At 41.1% G+C, this 26,675-nt stretch overlaps 1 protein-coding gene across 1 annotated transcript in view; it reads left to right on the top strand.

Annotated features, from left to right (window-relative positions):
* The first annotated feature begins 9,686 nt into the window (after positions 1 to 9,686).
* Positions 9,687 to 26,675, top strand: part of PTPN14 (protein tyrosine phosphatase non-receptor type 14) — a 109,840-nt gene continuing 92,851 nt past the window's right edge. The window contains exon 1 of the mRNA XM_419419.7: positions 9,687 to 9,968. The gene's annotated coding sequence lies outside the window, so the exon portion shown is untranslated. The remainder of the gene's footprint in view (positions 9,969 to 26,675) is intronic.

Genomic DNA, 26,675 nt, shown 5'->3' on the forward strand with positions numbered 1-26,675 from the left:
GGGCGGCTGCAGGGATTGGCTGCTTCGGCTGCGTTCAAACCGCATCGGAGGTTGCGCTCCGCCAGGAGAGCGGCGGTTGGCGCTGGGAGGGGGTAACGGGCGGAAGGAAAGATCGAAAGCTATAAGGCCTTTTGTCCAAAAGCGCTCTTTCCCCATCCTCGGTGAACTTCCATACTGAAAGAAGGAAAAACGTATCCCAGTGCTTTAGAATTATAGAAACGTTAAGGTCGGAAAAGACCACTAAGATCATCTGATCCAACTGCCAACCCACCCCCACCGTGCCCACTGACCGCGTCCCTCAGTGCCACACCTCCACGTTTCCTGAACACCTCCATGGACGGTGCCTCCACCACCTCCCTGGGCAGCTGTGCCACTGCCTCACTGCTATTTCTGAGAACTTCTTCCAAACGTCCAATCTGAGCCTCCCCTGTTGTAACTGGGGATACTCAGTCCTGATGATGTGCCAGAAGCAAAATACTCGTCATATTTACGTGTGTTGTTTCTCATTCAGCAGGGGAGGCTTCACTGAAACTGCTTTGACTTCTAGGGATCAGGGGTGTGTTTTTAAGAACGGGTGCAAAAGAGTAAAGGCAGCCTTCAGGGTTCTTACAAAACACTCAAATGAGTCGATGCATGCAGAGCTTTTAAGTTGCAGTTCGATGAATTCCTGAATATCTGAAGCTAAATTAAGAAGCCTGACTGCTGCTATAAACTTAAAGATGAGAGAAGAGTTGTTCTGAGGCATATTTCTAAGAAGGGTCAGAATTGTCCCGAGTTTCTGTTGATAATGGATTAGAAAATGAGTTCTTTTATACCTCATAATTACAGAAATTAATTAATTATCATGAAAGTTTAAAGGACTCGTGGAGAGTGCAGGAACTTGTCTTTCTTTTGCATATCAGCCTTATTTTGCACAATAAACTCATGAGTATCGTGTATAGTAGTAAACAGAAGTAAAAGTAAGACACAGAAATACTGGGAAACGTAATATATAAGAACAAGATACCAAGACTAAGTCAAATATTATGAACAAATAATAGTAAGTGATGAAGGGCGTTAACAGCAACCTTTAGTTTGCCTATTACTTTTAATTATGTTTGCTACTGTCCATTAGCTAGAATTCTTGAAGTTTTTCTAAAGGTCCTTCTAATTCCCTAATTTTGAGGAGGGAGAGAACTACCTCAGCCTTGTGAAGTGGCTTTTCCTTATCCTTGAAATGTCTTACAAAATGTTAAAAATCACCATTTACCTTTTGTTGTGTGCATTCCTTCCTATAATTTTGGTAGAACTCCAGAATAGTAAGCAGAATACAAAAACCACTAAAGGTTACACTTACATTACTACAGCTTATGTCAGAGCACACAAAGGAGCAAAAATGGCAAAGAATGGTCTTCTGATGGGAAAATCCCACTCTACTTGGACACTACAAGGAGCAGAAACCAGATAGAGCTTTTCCCTCGCCTTGCCAGATGTGGAATCTGTCAGGTAAAGCCTATTTCATGTGTATACACATATATATGTATGTGTGTGTGTTTATGTATATACATACACATCAAAGAGCACCTGAAGAGCTGGAGCATTCTCCTCCACCCAGGCAGAGAAATGGGCCGGGCTCTCAGCATCTGACATGGTTGTAGCTTCCCAGCTCTCCTATCAGGCACTGGGGAGGCAAAAGCTCTGCCAGGCTGGAGGGGAAAGAGAAGAAAGCTGTATCGCTTCCTTTAGCCTCACCCAAACCCCACCCTGTGCTAAGAGATGATGCCTCTTGCCTCTGGAAAATGCAACTCCCTATCTCTGCCAGCGTGAGTAGGTAACTAAGGAGTTAGCAGTTTAGGTGTTAGCACTGGAGCTACAAAGTTAAATCTGCACTGACACAGCCCAGTGAGCTACTGTTGTAAAATACAGTGCTTGATTGCTCATATACCCTTAGTTTCCCATCATCCTTCTCCATTTGATCATGTTGCTCCACGAAACCTGCACCTTGTTCAGTGATCACAGGGAACGTGAAGGCACCATTACGATGCATAGCCTCACAGCTTACATTTTTAAGTATGTAGTCTTGTGCTCTTAAAAAAGGTTGAACTGTCCTGCACATATATTTATTTATTTTAGTTAATTAAGAAAATCAGAGACAACAGCGTATCACAAATGATAAAACATAACTTTGTTCACAGAGGATACAGGGCATTTCTGTTGTGAGAACTACAGTACTTATCTACTATGGGAACCCATTACTGAAGTGCTCATATTGACACTGGTGCTAGGGTCAACAGGATGGACATATTAGAGCACAAAACACCCACAGCTGCCCTATTGTTTGGTGATTACATCACCTAGTATGGCCTACTGAGCAGCTGGTAGGTTTCCTAGTACTGAAATGGTGTCTGAGGTTACCTGGCTTGTCTGAGGTGACACAGTGAATCACATGCAGGTGCTGGACAGGAACCCATGGGTGCGGCTCTGTGGAAGTTTAAAACACCTTAAGGCAAGGTTGCCACATTCATACATTCCCTCCTGTTCCCCACCTGCACGCTGCCACCTGCTCCCTTATGCCAGCTTTGGTGCTCAGCTCAGCTGCCAGGAGGGATGGTTAAACTAGTAAAGCGTGCAATGCTAGCCAAAGATTTTCCAGTAGCATCAGCCTTGTACACAGCTTGGGCTTCCAAACTGTTGCACTGTGGGGTCAGGTAAGTGCCTGATACATCTCAACAGACTAGGAATATTCAGGCTTGAGTAGGCAGGACTTAATCTATGTCAGTGGTGACACCAACTTAGATCAGCTGAAATATTATGCATCAAGACACTATCTTCCCATGCTCTAATGGCTAACAATTGCCTATCATAAATGACAGTAAGAATTTTCTCCATAGTAAATGCATTTGTATACTTTAACCTTTGAATTTAAAGCTGCTGGGCTGTTATAAGGAAAAATTAATTAAGGCAAACAGCAGTAAAATTGTTTAGAAATGTAAAGAATTAAAAATAAGGAGGGTTGTTTGTTGTTTAACATTTGTTAATATATTGGAAGGGCAGAGGAACAGAAGAATGCAAACACAAGGTGTTAATTATTTAAGTGTGCAGATGCTGCCTTGCCCTGAAGAACTGAGATGTGCAGCTACAGCAATGCAGTTACAGTAGTGAAAAGATGTTTGTGCCTCTCTTCTTCCTGTTCTGAAACCATTCTGTGCAAGAGATGGTAAATGCAGCCATTAGCATAACACTTATAGAACTAATGTGCACATATGTAAAGAAAATGATAAATAATTACAGCAATTACATTATGATATGACACATCAAGTCTACATTGTAAAATAAATTCATTGTACTATGAGATGGTGTGATACCTTACAGACAAGGAGTAATCTGGTTTCAGCAGGCATTTGGTAAGACAGGAGCCTATTTCCTTTGTGGCCTACTCTTGGGTCCATATTGGTCTTGTGGCCACATGGGTCCATAGATTGCATGTTCTTTTGCCACCGTTTTTATTAGGATTAATGGTACATGGGTGCATCTACTCAAAGTATCGTCCTGTTCAAGTGAGAGAAAAGCAGTTAAGAAAAACATGCACTGTGAATAAACTAAAAGCCACCTGCCTTTCACAGCCATCTCTGCCTTCCATCTTTATCCCTGACTTTTTAAAGTGAGAAGTGTAGAAAATGCCTGCTGGCAATTACGTTACCTCTTTGGCTTGTTGCAACTCTCTAGAAAAGCCTTATCTTTTGCTAATCTTCAGTAATTTCCTCACTTTATCATCTTTGACTCTTTTACTTATTACTAATTTCTGCTTTCCTTAGAGGCTTTTATCTGTATGATTGCCTTCAGAAGTATGAGTTTTACTTCTTCACTGACTTCTCTGCTCTTCCAAATTCTTGAGCATGTCATACCTGTCCTTGCTGGATCTAATGTTCATCTGAATATCCCATTGCCATGAAGTATCTAAACTAAAGCCTTGAGCATTTACTTTGTTTCTCTTTTGATTTGTATATTTTTATATTAAAAAAAAAAGAGTCATATATAGACTTTATATCTAACAGTTTTATATTACTGTTACATAGTTATTATCTGAAAATCTGTACTCGCTTCCTATTTTGTACATATACTGCTGAAACCTTTTATCTGTCGGTAATTAAGAATGTCACCCTACACAGTTCTTGACAAACTAATCAAAGCACTCCTTGGCCTCTGCTTATTAAGATTTTCTCTCTAAAATCTTCCACTGTGTTCCTGTTAAAAGGCTGACTAGATAAGGCAAAAGTATGTCTCTATCTTACCCATACCTTAACCATCACAACATTACTTCTGCCATATTTACAGGCAAATTCTAGGGTAACTGAAAATTCAACCAACTAATTGCAATGGGAAACCCCTCTCAAACAGACACAGCTTATGAACCATGAACTGAAATGATCTAATAGAATTTTATTTATTCTATGCAAGGAAAAGATGACTGCATTCTACATTTTAATGACTTTGGTTATCATTTGATCTCCTTACTTCCTCCAATTCCAACAGTTGTATTTATATTTCTTGTACTCTTTTTGTATTAATACTTTCCAGGGAAATATTTGCATGTGTTTTAAAACCTTCTATGGTGCATGAAATGGTAGCATACAAAATAATATTTATGCACTCTCAACATTCCAAAATTATTATTAGGAAACTTATTCTGAGTGAATTTGAATTCAAATGAATTAAATTCAAATGAATTAAAATGAGAATCAGGACTCTGTTAGAAACAATATAGAGATTTCAAACAGGTGAGGTCCATATAGCTCAAACATTGGTCTTTTGCAGTGCCCTTCAGGGTTGATTTTAGAAAGTCTTTAGATTTTAAGTTTTACAGTACTCTCCTATTCAAGCATGGTCTTGTGCCCAAATGTCAGTGGCTCAATTCATGTTACACAGGTTTGTGACAGTCCCCAACACAGACTTTATGACATAAACTCTTTGCTTTCTCAAGAAACAATTTATCTTGGAGTGGCATTTAGATGTTTTCAAACGTGGGTGCCCACAGTCTGACATCTAAATAAATGCTGACATGCATAAATAAAGCTTGTGACTATCAGAAGTGAGCAGCAACTAAAATATCTACAAATCAGTTGTGTGCTGCTAGGTGTGCTGCTAAATCCCATGGATTTATGGAAAAACCGAAGCATAAGATATGCTTGTGCTAAGCTGCATTGACAAATTGGGTCCTAAAGCTACAAGCTGATAATTTTTGATTGTCAAGTTGCTTTTATTTATACCTGCAATGTAGACTTACTATGCTGCCATTCAGCCAGGTGTTATACACACACATGGAGTATGTTACATAATGGGGCAGAAATTTAGGCATTTAGGTTTATCATCATAATCCTAGATCAGTTAATTTAACTTCTATTAAAAGCTAGTGATTTCCCTCCCAGGAGACTGCTGTGTCTCAGAAATCTGAAGATATAATGACCATTGTAAATGATACATTCAAAAGTAACCAAGCTGCTAATCTATGAAAATGGAAAAAAGTTACTCATTCTGTCCTAAACATTATACTATTTTCATTTGGACAGCAGTTACAAATTCATAGAGAGGTATAACACTATTGTTGATTCCATTGGCAGTGCTTATAACCATGAAAACTAAAGTTCATTATTTTACTCACAAATGCGAAGATGTTTTTCATTTCGCAACTCTTACTGCAGAGCTAAAATGAGGCACAGGTATTCAGTAAGTCCTCAGGCAGACTATAAGCAAACTAGAATATTCAACAAGCATAGTTTATTTGCACAGATAATCAACCAAGGCTTTTTCTGGTCTACAAAACTGGGTGCTGGCTTGCCCGTGATAAGCTGTAGAGTACTACAACATGTTAGCTCATGCTTGGTGGCAACACATTTGTTTTCCAAGATTGTGTAATCCAAATTCCTTTTCTAAGAGATGAGTTTGAGAAGCACCATTAATTGGAATAATTAATGAGAGCAGCGAATACTAGAAAAGTACACTTTTTTTTTTGCTTGTGGTAAGCTTCAAAGATTGAAAGTATCAATTTAACAAGAATAAATATGATTTTAGGAAAAGGAATTTATATTAATGCACTAAGTTTCTGCTTACATTACAATCAGGTCAGTGTACCCAGCTGCAGCACATGACAGAGATTTTAGGAACACAGTTAGGGTCACATTTACAATACAAATCGGGAATGTGTTGCAACTGCATTCTTTGATTGTAATGTAGATGACGGTAAGGCTAATTAAACATCATCCACCGTTCACAGGAGAAACCACCAGCTGTTGCTTAAGCACAGCTTAAAAACATTTTTATACAAAACAGGTTATGACATGGTTTCACCAACCAACAAGGACTGAGATTTTTCCATGTTATAACAAGACTCAGGAATTGCTTGAGCCTCAGTTTAAACACATTCAAAATATGTTTAATGCAGGTCTTGCTTTCAAGGTGCTAAGATACTTAAAAATTAATTGCACATGACTCTTCAGATAACACTGACATAAACGTTTACTGAATTTTGACCCAGATAAAATCAATTTTCCTATGCTGATAGTTAAACGTTTGGTTAAGCTGAATAGGGTTCGGCTAAGACATATCACAAGGGTTTTGAGACAACATTCAAGCCCCTCTCATCTACTATTTGGACTTATTTTTTTCTTTTAAATAACGTATATGTCCTATACACTGCTTTCATCTGCAAATCAAAACGCACCTTCTTGAGATCACTATCATTATGTCAATTTTCAGAGAAGAAAACTAAGGTACAGGGATGTGCTGTTACATGCCTCAGATCACACAGAAGAATAGTAGCTAAGGCATAGTCCTCTGTCAGTAATTTTTCCCATCTACCCTACTGTTCCATGGAACATCTTATTTTAATAACCCTGATGAAGTTGTAGAAGGAACTGATAGTAAAGATATATCAGATATACCTGATATATGAGAGCTGAGATAATGTTTTGGAGGTAAATTCCAGAAATTATTATACTCAGTCAATGAAGTCTCTAATTATTATTTAGAATTGTCACCTTTTCAGCCAAAAAAATAAAATAAAATGCTGTAACATGATTCTCAGTGGCACAGAAAGATAATACATAGCCCAGCCTATATGTGACTGATAGAAGATTAACCCATCCTTTTTCCAGGCAAATTTGAACCAGCATAGAGGTTTGGAACCAAATGAATGATTTGTATCATTTTAACACGAAACTTCTAAACACTTAATTCTGTTTCATTATTTTATGAAATCATCATCAAGTAATAAGAACTCTGTTTTAATCCCACATTCATGTACTCCTAGCAGCTCTTGGGGTAACAAAACTGTATGTAAAGATTCAAGGTTTCAACAGTCTTAGAAAGGGATTGTAGCACTAATAACACCAATTTTCTTATGGAAGACTCCTTGCAGTAGCTGGCTATAATCTCAATGAAGCTTTGTACTCCTAAATCATCTCCTGCTACAGTCACTGAGAGTCTTATATAGACATTGCATTAAGTAATCCCATGACAAAAAGTAGTAAACTTCACCATTCCCAGAATCTTCTCTTGGTTGGATAACTGTGAAACACATTTCATTTTGCAGAGTTTGTTGAATAAAAGCTCTTGCTGACAGACAGTTCAACCACATTTATGCTGTCTGTTTTTATTTCTTCTAGGGAATCGTGCTGCAGGTAGGCAATACATAAAACCTCCCCTCCAGAATTTGTGAGCATGCTTATGTTTCTTGCAACTTCATTTGCAATTAAGGTCACTGAATAAGTTTTCTTCAAACGCAGCCTGTGAAAGTAAAAGTGGCCAGCTGCTAAACCACAAGCTCGTGTTGAGGCATAGCTGCAAAAGCCAATCCTTACCATCTTAAAAATAAAGAATTTACGCCTCTCTCACTGTGCAGAGAACACGACAGGAATCTAACAAGTTCAGCATGAGTTCTGATGCACGCTGCTCTCTCATGCAGCTTTCCACTCAGGAGGGGAAAGCTGTTTACTGGCATAAAGTTGAACTGTGTAACTTCAGAGCACAGCAGCTCTGAGCTCCATCTTATCATCTGACACCTGATGGTGCTTCCAGATTGCTACTGAAAGCTCTGTATCTATACGCGGTCTAATCTAATTCAAGTAACAATCATAAATGGTGTCACTTCTTAATGCCTCAGTGTAGCCCTATGTAAAATGGGGATAATTACATACTTCATTAAGGTCTGGCACTTATAAAACACTTGAAAGTCTTAGATGAAAAGGACTTTCCTTGCAAAACATAATTATACTAATATTATGCCAGAGGTAAGGCATAGGCCCATGATTCAATATACAGTATTTAAATACAATTACTTATCTATCAAAATCAAGAATCCGTGCTATTTCTCCCTCTCTCAGCTCTTGATCTTCTTATCATTATTAATCCGATTAATACCGACTCCATTGAATCTACTCACGTACTCCTTCAGTAAAGTGTACGAGTAACAAAAATACTCAGCAACTCAAGAATCGTTTCAATCCTGTTTGTATTACTTTTCATAGTTTTCCAGTTTGTAGAAGTCCTGTTGTCACAGTTTTAGAGGGATACCTCCACTTGATGTTTACACGGGTGTCCCACTAGTATTTGGATATGCTTTTTGGAACGTGGGTAACTTTAAATAAATGTAATATAATGCAATTTGACCATCGGCTATGACATGCAAGGAGGCCACATCTCATTTCTAATACACCATTCTTAAGTGTTCTGGCCTGGTGTGATCTGCCCATGGCAGCGAGGGTGCTCCTTGCTTCCTACAGCTTGCTGCACTCTGCCCCTTCTTGCAGCAGGTATGGGAAGAGCTTTCCCACAGCTGCCGAGCACCAGGCATTTTGGATGCTTCATGCAGTTTCAAAGCAACTTGATACACTGCTTGTTCCCCAGCCATGTGCAATGTCACAAGAGTGGAACAGCTCTGCTGCTGCTTCTCCCTCTGTGCTGTTGGGTGAGGAAATTCACACAGTGAGCAAGAGAGGCTGAAAGTGGTACAACGGAGACAGGACTGAATACGTGTGTGTGTGTGGGGGGGGGGGGGGGGGGAGTAGGAGGGAGGGGTGGCAGAAGAGGTGATGTTATTAAAGCCAGACCACGAGAGGTTAATAGGGAGTAATGCGAGGAAGGCAGAGGGGAGCGCAGGAGCTTCCCGGCCGACTCCCGCCCAGCCTCCTCCGGCCCCACGTCCCTCCGAAGGCGCTCGCCCCGCGCCGTGCCGCTCCGTGCCCCCACCCCTGCCTCGGCCTCGCCCCCGCTGGGGCCCCGCCGCCGCGGGCCGGGACACGTGCGCGGAGGCCGCGGCCGGGCCGTCCACTCTCCTCCACACGCGGCGGGAGGCGGGAAAGGGGCGGGTAGGCGCGGCGGCTCTGCCCCAAACTTGGCAGCGCTGCCCTCCTTGCGAGGGCTGCTGTCGGCAGCCGCCCCCATTGGCAGCGGCCTGCGCCCTCCTCTTCCTCCCTCCTCTTCCCTTCTCCTCCTCTGGGTGGGTTTCAGCCCTCCTCTTTCGTTAGGGCGGGGGAAAATTTTATTTTTTAAAGAAATAAAAGAAAGAAAAAAAGAAAGAAAAAGAAATCCCAAGTCGCGTCCCGACGTCTCCGGGCCCCGCGGCCGCAGCGGCCGCCCCACATTCCTGGCATTCCTGGGCCGTGACTCCCCGCGCCGCCCCAGCCCGGCCCCGGCCCCGCCGCCTCCGGCTCGCTCGCTCGCTCGCTCGCCCCCGCGGGACGGCAGCAATCCCCTCCTTCCCGCCCGGCCTCCTCCTGCCCGTAGCCCGCGGGCGACGGCAACAGCTTCGGGAGTCCCGGCCCCCCGCGTCGCCGCCGGCGGCCCCAGCTGCGCCCGCCCCGCCGAAGTTCCTCGCCGTGGCCGGGCCGGGGCGGCGGGAGCGGGTCTCCCCGCAGGGAGGAAGGCGGCCGCCTTCCGGGCCGGGAGAGCCGCCTCCCGCGGGAGCGCACGAAGCCGGAGCCGCCGCCGAGCAGGTAAGGAACCGCCGCCGAGTTGGCCGCACTCGGGTCCCGCCGCCTTCCGAGCCGTCCGGGAGCGCGTTCCGCTCCGTGCTGCGGGCAGCGCTGCCGCGGGGTTCGTCGCTCGCCGCGCGCCGCTCTTGCAGCTCGTCGTCCTTCGCAACCGACGAAAATAGCTCAGCTCGGGCCGGGAGTGCCGGCCGGCCAGCTGCCATGAGCGGGCTCGGACAGCCCGGCCGGCCGCGGAGTGCGCTCTGCGGGACACGCGGCGCTGGTGGGTGCTCGCAGGTCCCCGGCTTCCGTCGCCGTGCCCGCGGCTCTCCCTGATCCTGTACCTTCGTCTTTGTTGCTGCTGCACCGAGGTGTGCCCGGGCGGGGGGCAGTGACACAGCGGCGGTGCCCCGGAGGGCTCCGGGCTCGCTTTACGGATCGTGTTTGGGACGGACTTACATAATGTACGTGTGGCGTGTGGACGGACCGTGTGCTGGCGTCTTCCTATGGAGAGGGCTTTATCTGCGATTTGCATCGCGTTACCACATGCTTCTATCATGAGCATCTCCTCGGCTGTTTGTAAGTTCACCGAGGTGGAAGCAAGCAGAGGTCGGTAGAGGTTCTCTTTCAACGTGCTGCTGCCCAGAAAGTTTTCTGGGATTTCTGGCATGTCACCTGAAACCATAGCTGAAAGGAATAGTGCTGTGAGAAGCCGCTTCTTTCTTTTCCTTCGAGCTCTTAACTACTGCTGGCTCGCTCTGACTATTCCAGAAACACTGTTACGTGCTGAAGTTCCTCGGAGCTGGGGAAATCTGCCTGTAAAAATGGCTCCCCCCGCCCCAAAGTGCCACCTGCATCCTCTCCACTGAGGGGAAGGCGCTTCGGGGACCACTTGTCCGGCTGTGATGTTCAGTCCGCAGTGATCGCACAGCCCTCACTCTCGGGAAGGTCAGTCACAGGCGAGCAGTGCTCTTTATACACTGTAACATTCTGCGTGTTGGTATCAGAGCAATGCAAATAAGCTGTAGGCCGTGCTGCTGCTGACAGCACTTCTCTGAACTTTTTTGTGGGAGGCTGTGCCAGAGCCGCTCGCAGGCAGAGGGCACTTGTGTGTATGCAATGGGTGGTGGTAGGAACGTTGGGAGCGCTGCCTGCGTGGCCCCATCAGCAGGACAGTGCTCCCCAGGCTTGTGGCCATCCGTTCCTCCATGGCACCTGTGTGCGCTGGGCTTGAGGGCACGGCTGTGGAGAGCTGGCCCTAAGGGTGCCATGGTGCAGGCTGGGGCCGCGGGGCTACTCTCTAAGCTTCTCTGTCTACATTGGTGAATGGTTTTAAGCAGGTCTGATAAACATTTCGGTGATAGCAGAAGAAATAGTTTTGGAGCAGAGTTAATTAGCAATCCATGTTGATTGGCTTGACTACTCTCCTGGCCATCCTTGTCCAGCCTGTCAGTCAGTTAGCACAGTGTAAGAGTGGGTTGGCTTCCTGTGCACTTAGCAGATCGCTTTGACCACCAGTAGCTCCTCCAGTCTTGAAGAAAGTATTTGATATTTTAAAAAAATTATTTGTTTATGTACTTCTGGGAACTATGTTGTTTCTTTGTTCCAAGTCTGCTTGGTACCACTGCAGCCAAAGGGGTTAGTGTTCACTTGTTTCTCCTCGTACTCAGTCAGGCTGTGTTTGATTCTGTGTTTCTGATGTTGCTGCTGTTGATAATGTGCACATTGTAGCAAGTTCTCAGTGGGTTGCAGGTCTTAGTCCTTCAAAGGCTCACCCATGTGCTTAAATTCATGTTCACGAATACTGCTTTGGAAACTGTGGAATTTCTTTATTATTAATAGTTACAAACACGTACGCAAGAACTAGGCTATAATATTTAGTTTGCAATATATTTGTGCATGTGTATCCAGCTCAATTAGAAGAAGATTTTGATAAAGGCTTAGTTTTTATGCCAGAAAGTCTCTTTGATGTCCAGATCCACTGCAAGTGCTGAACACCTTGGCCTAATACCCTCTGGAGCTCCAGAAAAGCTTGGTGACGTGGTGGCACTGCAGTTGTTGCTACTTGTGTGAGGAATCCATGCTTGAAGTTCTCTTAAACTTTGTCTGAAAAAGCTCTGTTCCATCTTGGCATGTTTGCCCTCCTGTGCCTAATGCTGGAGCCCTAAGAACTCATGGGGTGCTTTTGGCTGCCTATGTCTATGCTTCTGTATGTGCCCAGAGCAAGCATCATTTGTCCACCCGTACTGCGGAGTGCCCAGCTTGTGCATAGGGCTCCTGCACAGCCTACTGGTTTGCAGCATGCTCTGAGCTTATAAGGTTACCTACAGATGTAGGAATGGGCCTTAAGGCAGGAGCTGTCCTCTTTGCCTTGGGCAGCATGGGGGGTGAGGAGGATTCTGGAGTGTGAAAGGATTGAGTTGTGTATTAAAGTGTCAGAAGGTTGCCGTTAGGTCTTAGTAAGGTTATGGGAGTTTTCCTGATTGGTCTTCATCTCTTTCATGAAACAGTCTGATTCTGATGGGTTAATACTATGCCTTTTACTTCTAGTTTGTGCACATTATTGTGGCTGAGTTACTTTCCTTTTGAATTGATGAGAATGATTTTCACTAAATCTGCTCTTATTTTTTGTTGATATACCATGGAACATTTTTTTAAGCAAACTTTATGAATTCAAGGGTGGTTTTATGTGAAGAATCAAAGGAGTAGAAATATTTTAATTTCCTCATCTTCAACTGTCAGTGCATATATAATGAAATTTGGTCTCGTCTTAGGGAGCTGGTGGAGATGGTGGTCAACTGAAGGTGTTGCAATTACGCAGATGCAATGGCTTACCTTCTGAGCAATACTGATTGGTATTTTTGGCTTTAGATACAGAGAAGAGGGAAAAAAAGGCTTTAAGATTGCTCTTCAAAGTATTTCCCAAGGCCAGCTCTATCAATGCTGAAGGTGTCACTTGGAATTAAGAGCTCAAGACTGATGCAGTGCAAAGTGTGTACATGAACACGTATACTTGTTTTAAAATGTATTTTCCACTGTCGCTGATGTCATTATTGTTAGCAAGCAGTTATATGTATTACAATCAACTATAGACGAGCAACTTTTGAAAAATTCGAGACTACAAACTTGTCACTGATTAATCATAAATGTAACTAGCACTAAGAAGAGTTCCTAAACAGAGGATTTTTCTTGAGGGAGTCAGGTGTGTGAAATGTTGAATGGGTGATGTCCTTGGGAGAGTGCTGTCTTACAGCCCACTGTGATGTTTTGTAGCATGGGGCATTGCTAATCAGAAGTTTAGATACTGACCTTTGTTCAGTGCTAGGCTTTTGGAAACTGCAACCCTGCTTCCTAGTTCTCAAAGAATGCTCCTTTCCTGTTTATTTCACCAGTACCTTGCTGAAATGATGCCCTTTATGACTAAGAACCCTTTTTTTTTCCCTTTTTTTTTTTTTTTTGGTCTGTAAACCTTAAATTACCAGGTGATGTAGAAACAACTCTGAAAAGAGGGTGGTGAATGTGTATGTTGGTGATCTAATAAACTAGGTGAATGATGCTGTGCCAAAACTTGCTAATGATGCAAAAGTATTTGGATTAGGCAAGGCTGGAGAAGACTGAGAAATTGTAAAGGGAATCCAAGAAAGCTGGGTAAAAGGGAAGCATAGCAGATGATGTTGATAAATTCAAGAATATGCATGTTGGAGGGAATAATCACATTACTCGTCCATGTTACTGGATTGTAAATTAACTGCATTAAGGTGGAGAGGAAGGCTTCAGCAGTGTTTCATTTGAACCTGTGCACCTTCTTAATGTTGAGTATCAGACAGAAGAAAACAGCTGTGGTTGTTGTGAAATGCTGTGGTAGTAACGCAGAGGAGATTATTAAACATGCTTAAATTCACCTGGAATACTAAATTTGTCATCTCCTATCAAAGAAGAGAGATTGAAAAATACTCATATGAAGCTGAACTGATCCCCCTGAACATTTCAGGGGGTTCAATAAGAGGAGGTAGGATAATACATGCACAGAATAACGATTGTCTATCAGTAAGTGCCAAGTACACTTTGGTGCAGTACACTGTCTAGATGTAGGGAGTAGCTTGTAAGGCGACATATATAATAGTGCTAAATCACTTTTTAAAATTTATTTTTTAAAGCAAATAATGGTAATACTTACTGTCAAAGGAGATCATATCAAAGGAGATCATACAATCCAGCAGCCTGGTAGGATGGAAAAGGAAACCGACCTGCTCATAGGGTGAAAGGAACGGTTCCAGCTATTAGCTGAAGGGATGCTAACCGTGGTGCTCTAGGGCATAAATCAAGCACTATCTGACAGGGATTAGGAAATTTCCCTTAGGACAGATCATGCTACAAGTGTCTACTGTGATGCTTGTTATGTTTTCTTGAAGGGATGTAGGGCAAGCTGCTGTTAGAAGCAGGGCAGCGGCTGGTGATCTGGCCCACGGTAACAGTTCCTGTAACCCACTGCAGTGGTTCTATTTAATGCAGGTGGAATTGAAATATTGTGGTTTTTATGTATACTCGGGCTTCACAGAAAGTTTATTTACTATGAGTTGATTTTCTGACTTCCCCACTGAAAGGGCCAAAGCTACTTTGAAGATGGCATTGAGCTGCTTTTTTGAGCTCAGAAGATGAAGTGAATGGAAATGTGTGTGTTTTCATGCAGTTACATCAAAGTGATGTCTTTCTTTGGGACTTCCTTGAGTCAGAGCACTAGCCTTGGCTAAGCTGTCTGTGTAGAAGCGTGAGGTTACCAGCAGTTGCTTTAACTTGTGTTTGTGCAATTCTTTCATGTTTTTACAACTGAGAAAATAGTTTGCATTCCTTGGGTTTTTTAGATTAGCTCTTATCGTAGAACTCCCTCTTTTGAGAGGAGGCATTCACTACCTTGTAGATAAAATGCCTTTAGCTTTTTATTGATGATGATAATTAAGCTAGGCTTTTGGACAAGCCTGGGCAAAATCAGGGGGCTTTGCCAATCAGAGATTCAACTCGTAGGGGCCAGATCCCGTGTTTGACAGCTACGACTACATGACGTTTTTGTAGAGACCCCTTCCCTCAGCACTTTCATTTATTCTTTCAAAGCAAAACTGTATCCTGCTGGTAGTAGAAACCCTGCAGTTCCTGCATGTGTGATATGCAGTGCTTATCTCAGGTCCTTTAAAGGTGAGACAATATGTAAAGGAATTTCTACACAAAACTTTGAGCCTGTTGTTCTCCAAGGTGGAGGGAGAGAAGAAGGAAAAGTTAAATATCCAGTGGCCAGATTTATCACGTGTTGAAATCAAGTATGTTTTCTGATGCCTTCAGTGGGAACAGGCCTTTAAACTCCTACCCCAAATATAGAAAATACAGATTTCTGAGAAAATCTATCTCCTCTCTTAAAAGCTTTCTGAATGCTTGGTGTGAACAGAACTGCTACAGGAAGAAGAATCTTTGTGAGCTTTAAGGGATGATGGGGGTTTTATTTCAGAAGGCCTGGAAAGGAGGCATCTGAAATGATCAGAACTATTTTATATTTATTTTCCCCTTTTCTGTCTGGCATCCTTTAAGGGAATTGGAGCTACTGGACAGGATGAACTTCTATTCCCATTCTTTTGTGAAAATTCAGTCTGCTTTCAAAAATTCTTCGATTAACTTACTGGGAAAGAAGTTGGCTGCTAACTTAAGAGGAAGGCTAATGCAGTGTTTGCTGGTAGACAGAAGTATTAGCAGAGCTTCAGAGCTCAGAATGGAGAGTAGACAGGGCACAGGCTTCTGCTTGTGAGTAAAATGGCTCATGTAGACATATTTGAGTATAGGCCCTGTGATTCCATGCACGCTTGCCAAGACTGTGTTGTGGGAATCTGTGATAGCAGAGGAGGTTAAATCATAGTATCGATACTTACATGCTGCTGCTTCCTGCTTTCATGTATTCTTTATGGAAACAGAAAAGCAGTGGCAGGGTCTTCTTGCAAGTTTCCTTCCACATGCCCATGTTTCCCTTGGTAACTTGGTGCCCTAGAATGCATTTGTGTGTAGTTTGAGATCTTGTTCATAAAATAGAATTAAAATATTGCAGGACAGCATTATTGAGGCAGATTAATGTTTATCAACCACAAATTAAGTTATAAAAAAATCTTTCTGATGAGTGGCAGATAAAAGCTACCATTTGAAGCTGAAAGTTAATGTTGTCTATTACATTTCAAGAGTTTCAGTATGTGTTTTAATGTTTCATCCTAAATGTTATGTAGAGGAAAGTGTTTAAATACACAGCTGTATATGCAGAGTTAGATTCTCATTTAATAATTAACACTTCTTAATTTCCTCATGTGTTGTCAAAAATCTAGCTAGAGAAGAGAAGGAATGATTTGCTTCAATAGGCAGAGGGTGTGCTGGGGGAGCTAACATGCTCTGAGGATTTTGGTTTGTTTGGTCACAGGCTGTACTTCTCTGTAGTGGATACATTTCTTATGTATTGTTTTTTAAATTTCTGTATTTAATTGGTAAATTTTCATAAACCTGTGCATTTAAATATGCAGATTTAGGAATACACATTTCTTGCAAACTTAAAGCTAGGTAATTAAGAGATTGTTCTTTTCAGAAGGGAATTACTGATCCCATCACAGGGTCTGACCTTGTGAAGTGAAGAGTGTTTCCCTTGGGAGGCACCTTGAAGAAGAATGTCATAGCCTGGAGCTGGAGAGTCTTTCTACTTGGTCTTACCTCTTGGTCTTTGTTGCTGGTGTAGCAGCCTAAAACTGTTATCACAGAACATCTCTTTGCTTTTGTAATGTACTTTCATGTGCATCTCTTCACTGCTGAAAGAAAACATTAATCCTTGTCTGATAATGGCTCATACGCTTCTTACGATGCACGAATGTTTTTTTCCAGATATATTGATATATTTTTACGCCTTTCCTATAACCTGATTTAGATATGAAGATCATCACTCATGTGCTAATTAATCTGTCAAAACGTCTGGAAAGGGGTGGGTACACACTGCAATTAGGCGTTTTGCTACATTAGTCAGCATTGTTAACCTCTGTTGATATTATATAAGGTCTCTTTGCTACTTTTGTATTTTCAGCTTGTGCTCCAATACAAGTTTGTTAACATGGAGCTGAGCTTTCATGTTAGAAGTGTATGTTTAGCGTACCTGACAAGTACCACTAACACGCTGCGTGCTGCTGTGAAATTTTGCACTTCCTTTCCACCCCCTCCAGAGTATTATGCTGAGATATTCATGAGTGCAAGGCTGCAAGCTTGCCAGAGCTCACTTAATACAGTAACTTCCATGCTACTAAAGCTGACTTCAGAAAACAATGTCTGCTGTTAAATATGTCTTAATTTTGCTTACTCTGTTCTCATATTTTTGGTCATAGAACCACAGAATGGTTTGGATTGGAGGGGACCTTAAAGCCTATGTAGTTCCAACCCTCTGACATGGGCAGGAGCACCTCCCACTAGACTAGGCTACCTAAGGCCCCATGCAGCCTGACCTTGAATTACTCTAGGGATGGGATATATATGTCTTATATACACTATATATAAATATATGCTGCTTAGTCCCTCCATGTTGTATGTCAAACAGAGGAGGATATGGCAGTGAAGGAAATCCTCATTTATTCAGATATTTTCTTGGAATGGAAAAATGATGCTGTAGATAGCTGTCTTGAAGACACGGCCTACCACAGCCTGAGAGCACTGTGGTCATGGTTTGAGAAAGGAAGGGGTGTTAGTTTTGTTAAATACCTTCTAGAGAAGTTAAAAGATGGGAATGAAAATAAAATGGTGTTTAAAACTTCAGTGTTGAAGAGACCCTTTGATAATATGAAGATTTAAGATTAAGATTTAGACAGAATCCAAACTGCTCACCAGGAAAATCTTTCTGATAATGAGGTCTGTGATTTATTGTACCAGTTTCTCTAGAATTGTAGCTTTGCTGTGGGGACCAAGTTAAAATAACCCTACACAGCCCTCTAGAGCATTCAGTGAAGGGTTTAAGCATCTGTCAGGAAACTGGACAAGGCTCTGGCTTTGTGATCAGTTAGGTCCTTTTCTCCATAGTGATTTGAAATTTAAAATATATGTATATATATATTAAATATATGTGTACATTCACATATTTGAAATAATAATAAAAAAAAAGATATTAGTTCCACTAATTATTGGCTTTTTTTTTTTTTTTCAGCTCTAAGGGTGAAGATGAGTTGGGTTACTGGACTTCTTTTTTTTTCTTTTCTTTTTGCTTACATACTTAATACACGTTATTTAGCAGAGAATCTCATAAGATAGCAGTGTAAAAACAGTCCAGAGATATTTTAAGTAAATATTGGCAGTAGTGCAGTCTTTTGGGACTTTCACAATCAATCAAAATTATCTGCTTTGCAATACCTTGTACTTCTGTACCAGTATTTTCATATGCACTTCATTTCCTTTATACCAAGACATTTGACAGGCCTTGTATCTACTTGCGCACTGACATTCCTGCCCCAGCTGTAACTGTATTGCGGTGTGATGCCCAGGCTACATTCACACCTGTGTTATGATTTCATCTGTTGTACATGGGGAAAGCAGATCTGAAAAAAGCATGCATTAGGCAAGGTGTCAAATTGAACTTGTAGAAAACCATCACATATAGGAGCTATTTGTGTGATGACTTGAGTGTAGAGATTTCTCCATTGATATCTTGGTAAGTTGTTTCTCTGGCATGCATGGCTACCTCCATGTGCTCAACTCAAACCTGAAAGGATTTGACCAGTATAATAGTGTGGCAATGCTAGTGCCAAGCCTCAGTGCAACCTGAGGGATGTTCAAAGCAACAAACAGTGAAGAATCTGTTTTGAATAACTATGTTGATGTCAGGTGTTGAGTATCCTGCCTGTTAGGAAGAGAGATTCAGGAGAATTTGAATCTTTTATTTTGTTTTTAAGCAATAGATCTCTTACTCTCATAGTCATATAGAGAAATACAGAAAAATGTGTAACACAGTGACTCAGAAACTGTAGTTCTGTCAACTGAAGAAAAAAGTCAGGCTGTCTTACTTCATGCTGCGTGTGATTGCATTGTGTGCTGCTATCACCGTACCTGTTGTTGCATTCGACGTTCTGAAAGTGATGCCCTGGCTTGAACATAAACTCTTCCCTCTCTGCAGCTTCTCTCTCTCAGGTGTTAAAGATATGTCCATGAAATGGTTGCTCGTAGGAGGCTCAAAAATGTTAAATCTAATTGCAGTATTTGTCTGTATACCTTTACAGAGTATGTGTGAAATTTTTCATGTCGTGTGTTCAGTGATTTGCGTGCTTCCCTCTCTTCTTGGCTGAAGAAGTAGCTCTGAGAAGCTGGTGGAAGCATGAACAGAAGGCATCATCAAGCTCATGCATACAGTTTGCGTACTAAGTGTATTTAAACATCGATGCATTACCTTGCCAACAGTGGGAAGTTCACAAGGGCGAGCTGTAAGGTCAAAGGAAATGAGAAACAGAAAGGACGCCCAACTGCTGTGTCTGGTAGCACTGAGCGCTGTTCTCTTCTTGTCCTGTCAAGATCATAGTGATAACTCAGTGTTTTTTCCTCTCATGAGGAAGGCCATAAGGCATAGTTACTGAGGCTTGGTTAGTTTAAATTCAGATTTGGAGATAGCTGTGGCGAGACATAATTAGATAAAAGGGGCTCTGAATCTTGTGCAAGAGAAGCCAGTGTAATCCAGCCTAATTCTGATGTATGAAGGGCTTAGCACTGCGGTTGTATATGGAGATGTTGGCACTGTAGTACACATCACAATTATGTCACGTTCTAGGAGAAGAAGAATTACAACTCAGTGATTCAAGACTAGTAAATCTATTTGGTACCTCATGCTGGAGGTACGGAAGCCCAATGGGCAAACATTCCATCCCAAAGCCTCTGGGTGCATCCTGCAGCTCTGCAGACCGAACTGCAGTGTTCACGTGAGCAGAAATTTGAAGGATGGGGACATTGGTAAGAGGAAATAGTGTGAGCACATGAAAGTGACAGTAACTCTTGGTGCTTGCGATGTTAAGTGCTGTTGTATTAAACATACAGGATCATGGCTTTCAAAATGAATTGATCTGATTTCTTCTAAAACAAAGAGCTGTAGTGGTAAGCTTGATGAGCTTAGTTGGAGTCCCTTTAATACACTTTTTAGCTAGGTCTGGGAATAAGTAAACACCTCAAATAATCTCTGGTTTTGTCATCTCTTTGGTAGTGTGCTTGCTTCCTGTGTTATGAAAGGCATCATTAGATTAGCTGTGTTTAAGCTTCCTGTCTCACTGGGTTTTTTTCCATTAATTTTTACAATCTCTTTCAGAATGTACCAGTATCATTTCTGTAATAAAGGTTTTACTTTAATTATCTATTTTTTCTTTTCCTGCTCTGATGATTTTTTTTTCTTCCTCTTTGTCTAAAATAGCTTTCTAGCTGATACTTTCTCAGATTTTATTTAATTTAATGGTATATGCTGTTGTAATAACATGCAGGCAAAGAAAAATAGTACAACTTCTGACTGGAGCTGGTACGCTTGGATAGTTTCTACAACAAGCTAAGCAGCCTGCTTAGCTGTATAACTTCTTATTCATGGCTGTGAACCACTGCTTTCAAATGAAGTTTTCAGTGTGGTGTATGTGCTGCAAGAGCAGCATACTGTGCCAGATTGGTGATTTCAGTTTCTAGAGATCAAAAGAGAGCTGGTCCTCAACGTGTGCCATCCTGGTGTGGGTTATTTTGGTTATTTTTGGTTTGTTAGATGTCTGTTTATCAGGAAGAAAGGTAAACTCACCTAGGTAATAGCTCAGGTTGGACTACAGAAATTATGTGTGAATGTTGGTGCTTACTTGCTCTAATCAACCATGATGTGACTTTTCTTGACGTTTCATGGGGGAAATGCTTTTGTCTGATTGAAAACTCTTCAGCCATCAACTTTAGCTGAAAAATAAGTGTCTGAGATGTACGGCGTCATGTTTGGTAGAGCCTTTCTGGCTTTTGTTAGTAAAATGAATAGAAGATTTTTGTTGGCTACTGAGAAAGGAGCAGACCTGATTTTCAAAGTTGATAATTTTTTTTTTTTTTTAATATAATTACATTTCTTAGCATCTCTCTGCAGGTGAGGGGAAAAGTATGAGGCTGGCTAAGCGCTTTTGAATCTTGGAATATATACATGTTAGCATATTCTCTTACCATTCATAAAGCATAGAAGGTCTGGGACTAAAAATAATTTATGTGCTGGATTTCAGAGGTAGACATGTACTTTTCAAAGTAAAAAGTAAATCTAGATAGGAGACTTGAAAGCAAGAAGTTGTGTTGAGTTTCCAGAGCAGTGGGGTAGAATTCCTCTGGGGCGTTCCTGTATTCTTGAAGTGATGGGCAAACATTTGGCCATTGCTTTATATCCCACTCAGCCTTTTGCCTGGTCCTGTCTTGTTAAGTTTCATTTTCTGTCTGTAAACATTGCTAATGAAGGGATTCTCGTGGTAGATTTCCCTTGCTGCTGTGTCACGCTCTGGTTCCATTCATCAGATATGCTCCAAATACCTTTTCTTCTTTTCTAGAAAACTTTGGAGATGAAGTGATCTTGATTTCTAATGAACCTTTGTATGTGTATAAGGCCATTTCTATCAAGGTGTGTGTTTGCCTGTAACGTCAGTGAGTTTGAAACTCTTAGCATAAGTAAAGATTGAAGTAATGCTTGAATGTGAAGGTCTTTAAACTTGTTTTTAAGTTTTTCCCTTCTGATTGACTTTGTTTGGTTTGGCAAATGCAGCTGCTGCCCTGCCAATTTCTTTGTGGATTTCACATCAGCTCTTGTGTTATTGTCATAGAACTTGAATTAGCACCCCTTGTGTTCTTTTAGTCCTGAATTTGGGAGCCTTCAGGATAGAGTCTTTAGATTTGGGGAGGTTTTTGTTTTGGTTTGTTTTTTTGTGTGTTTTTATTTATTTATTTTTTATTTTCACCAGTTTGTCATGAGCATTCATGTTAATGTCATTTATTTTATTTGCTTCTTAGAGCAATGTGTTATTTTAGAAAGTAACAGGTTTATATTTTGCATTTTTAGCCTATGGCCATGTTTGAATGGCCTCTTTTTTGCCCTTAAAAGCCAGCTTCAGGGTCACCCTAATTGATTGCTTTCACTCAGTTGCCTACTTTATGTTCTTCATTTGAGCATCATTATCTTGATTGTAATTAAACAAAAGCCCAATTAAGTCTCATGCTATAGCTGGGAAGTAACTTACCAGAGTTTGACAGCTGAACAAAGGGATTTTAATTGACAAATTTCTTCAGAGGAAGATGTCTCAATGGAGGCCTGTAAAGCAGAGCATGCAATTTGAGGCACTTAGCAGCTATCACTTTTATATTATTTTAGATCTGTGGCTAAGTCTTCTGCTCTGCTGTAAAGATGTGAATCAGAGCTGGAGAGCTAATTTCCATTCTGGCAACAGTGTAAATGCCCCTCTGAGATTCAGCTACCCGAAGTAGGAAATACAAGAGAGTAAGCGAACACTTAACTTCTTGGAATACTTGAACACAGCTCTATGTGATAAAAAGGCAGGATTAAAATTCTTATTTATCCAAATAAATATTTGGATATTTGGTCTGCAAATATGCAGGATTTGTAGACCAAATATATATATAACTGATGCTATTGTATTTATTACTCTCAATAGTCTTGTTTTAGAAGCTGTAAATCTGTAGAGAGTCGCTTCAGGAGTAGGAAGAAGAGAATGAATTAGAGCAATGTTTTTTTCCAAACTGTGGCTTGCATGGCTCTTGGCATTTATCCTGCTGAAGAAAGTGACTTTAGAAAGTCAAGGAAGGGGGGGAAGACGTGAGAGAAACAGTCCAAGACAGAGCCTGCTTTAACAGAGCTTTTTAGAGTATTTGTGGGACTACTGCATTATTGCATGAATTCTTGTGAAATGTTAGAAGTAGATTTTTCACTTGGGTCCTCAGCTTTCTCTCCTTTACTGTTCTTGTTTTCTTTTAGCAGCTGCAAATATGTATCACTGTATATCAAAACCAAGACCGTAATTTTCAACAGTTTCAAGCACTCCTGTATGTTATTATATTTGATTTCCACTGAGCCATAAACACTTTGTCCTTTGCCTTTTACTAGCTATCAGCTTGGCTGTTCCTTGTGGACAGGAAAGCTGTGTTTAATGCTTTGTAAAGTAGCCATCAGTTCCTTACTTTTATCTCTGTTCAGCATAAATTGTTTTCAGCAAGGCCACAAAACTGTTTTGGCCAAGATTTGCAGGTGTCCCTTGTGGAGAGCTATTTCAGGATAAAGGCTTAATCTTACTGTTACTTTCATCCCCTTCTCTCTTTCATCTCTCCCTGAAGAATGCTAATCCTGAATGATAGGAGTCTTTGGTTGGTCTCCTCCCTTCTCCATGGCTTTTTTTGTTTGTTTGTTTGTTTCTTACATATTCATAATTAACCTGCAACTGGATAGGCTGAAGCATATTTTTTTGCCCTTAAGCTTGGAAACTTAGTGTGCGTTGCCGCTGCAATATTTCTAAGGGGAAATTCAGCCCCTAATTATCAAATTAGATGCACATTCTGGTTCTTTGGCATGACTTTACTTCTGCCCATCTGTTAGGTTGGCACTCTGCCCTCTCAGAAAGTAACCTACCGGTTTTAGCTGAGCAGACGAGCCAACCAAAGATAGGTTAAGAGAGGCAGCCCGCAGAACACTTTATGTTCAGTTCCTCTTGCCAAAAGCTCTTCCTGTTTGCTAACAATGTCAGCTTAAGCCCATATGCTTCTTTACATGGGATGACATCTGTGCAGACAGATGCAGGCATGGCAATACAAATGACATTTGATAAGAAGGGCATATGTTACGGAACCAGACACCACTATGAGTTTAAGATCCCGTCTATACTGTATGCGTATACGTAGACCTATAGATTACATGCGTATTTTGTTGTGTGAGAGCATTTATCAGTGAGGGTTGGACTTTCTGAAGTGCATCACAGCATGTGAATTTTACATGTCGTGGTAGAAGAGTTTGAAAACTATTCCTTTGGAGCAGCCTCTTTGCCCCTCTACTGGATGATGCTAGGTCTTTCACCACATAAGAGGTTTCTAAGCCTACTTTTCTCAGTTGTCTCTGCTTTTTGGATTTACTGTATGAAATAGCTTTTAAAAACAGTTTTACTTATGGGAGACTTTAAAGAGATAGCATGAAGCTGAGATCTAGTTAGCTTTATTAAACCATATTTCACATTCTAAGCCTGTGTGAGCCAGAGCTGCTTATTCCTCTACTCCAAAAAATACTTTTTGTTGTTGCTGTGTGTATGGTAGGCCAACATGTGTACAAACAGCAAGAAATGTGGGGTTGTGCTTGAGGCCTTCCAGACCTGTGATGTCAAAGAAGTGCCACAGAACTACGCAGCTGGGGAAGGGGACCCTGTGACCAGGGGAGGTCAGTACTTGGTTCTGAAAATGGTTGGATATCATAGCAAAGTGACTTCAGAGAGCCCCTGGTGAAAAGGAAAGAAAAGGGTTCTTCAGATGAGTGGTTGCATTTGCCTATGCTGCCACTCCCAGAAATTCCTACTTTATGCTTAGTGGCAACATAATTTTGGAGAGGCAATAAGGAGGCAAGACAGTTAGTAGTAATGCATAGAGAACTGGCCTTGACACAGCAGCACGTTGACAGAAGATTGGCCCACTTATTCTGCTTTCCAGATTGTTAAGGCTGATGGAAAAGGTAGCAACTTTTCATTAAATCAGCTTTACTTATAGTCAGTCTTAAGAAACTGAAGAAAAGGCATTTTTAAAGTTTTTCCACTTTGATTTCTGTGATCAGCAAAGGTGTTAATTGCAGTAAGTCCTGGCAAAATGCTCTGATGCTGAAGGGTAATGTAAAGCAATACTTGTGACATTTACAGGGGAGTTGACTTCTTTTTTTTTATCAGATGTTAGCGTGGAAACAGTTTTAACATGGTATTTAATAAAAAAAAAATGCATTTAGTAAATATATTCCATTGGAAGTTCAGAGCACAAGAAAAAAAACTAAAACTGTAGGATTTGCAGTGTATGACTTAGGATGATCTCTTGAGGTCCCTTTGAACCCCTGCAATTCTGTGATTCTGTGAAAATTGCTTACTGTGTGTGTGTGTGAAAGCAAAACATATCTTTCAAAAGCAGTTAATGGGTACTGGCAAAAATGAGTCCTTCCACTGAAAAATCAAGATATATCAACCATGTGTATGTATTCTGTATCCCCTTGGTGAAACTAACATCTGGTACTCTGGGAGTATTTTTTGACTTTTTTTGTAGCTTTTTATTGTGTTTGTATATATAGATATATGGGACTATAATATATATAACATAGATATATGGGACTAGAATAAATAGTTACAGAAATTGGCTGTTTTCATAGTTCTTATATATTGAAGTCTTTTAGACTTATTTGGGAATTGCTGCCTTTTTCTAAATCGGGTGTTTGAGTCTGATAATTGTGGAGAGCAAGGGATTTCTGAGTTATCATTTTTTTTGCTATTTATTTTTCAAGCATTTCTTAGAATGGCAGCTCTCATTCCTTGGTTGCTTAGTATCATTGTATTTGCTAACTGAAAGAGCTCCAGAAGCATGTATAGCTATTATATTCTCAGACTGAATGTGGTTAGTTGAATTTACAGCATTGTGGTGGGGAAACCAATCTGGAGGAAGAGGATTTCCTTAATCATACTGATGCAACCACTTTCTCTACAGAGCTTTTTTCTGCATTTCCATAAGGATAGTTGCACTTCCAGTTTTGATGAGACAAAGGAATTCTCCAAAGTCTTGAAGACTGTTAGTTCTTCTGGTTGGTTGGGGTTAGTAAGAAATGTTGAGAGCCTCCTTCTACCCTTTTCTATTTCGATTGGTTCATCTGTAACACAGGGTGAGTAATAATACCCCTACTCTTCCCTGCTCCCATGTGCTCCATCACTGTGGCTGGAAAAAATACAGCCAGGTTTGGATAATATTGAAGTTACACTCATTAACTCTTTCCTTACAGTGCCTCCATCCAAAGTGTACAAATAAACACATTTCTATTTTATTCTGAACCTGATTTTGTTGTTGCAAAATGGGAATTCTAATAGCTGTCCAGATAAAAATTTATAGAATCATAAAATCATACAATCATTAAAGTTAGAAAAGACCACTAAGATCATCTAGTCCAGCCATCAACCCACCACCACCATGCCCACTAAGCAGTTTAAGTGACTTGAATTAAGTTGTAAAGACTGAGGCATGTATTGGTGTTTCTTCTCTCACTTTATTAAACTGCTAAAAATCACTCCTATTCATAAAATCTGTATATTTGTATTAAATTTCCTGAGACTTACAGAAAAGAAGTGTTACTGATGCATTTAGTGTCAGTGTTTTGGGTACAGTTTGCAAAAAAAAGCTGGCCTTATTTTGCAGGAGGTTGAGGATACCCTTGTAATTAACTTGTCCATGTTTTGGTACGTTAAGCCTGGCTCAAGTTTGCAGCGCTTTATTCAGTTATTCTTGGCTCTCCATGGATATGCATCTACACATGCTTTTTCCAACTGGAAGATCAAAAAAGTATTCTATTTGTTTGCTTACATGATGGATTGCTTTAAGTTGCTGCTTAAGCAAAGTAGCCAAAAGAAAAATTTTGGTTTTGGTTGGCCTGCAAAGTATTTTAATGGCAGCATTGTTAGAGGCAGCACTTTCTACTAAAATGGA

Source organism: Gallus gallus, chromosome 3 (assembly GCF_016699485.2).
Source record: "Gallus gallus isolate bGalGal1 chromosome 3, bGalGal1.mat.broiler.GRCg7b, whole genome shotgun sequence".
Taxonomy (NCBI): domain Eukaryota; kingdom Metazoa; phylum Chordata; class Aves; order Galliformes; family Phasianidae; genus Gallus; species Gallus gallus.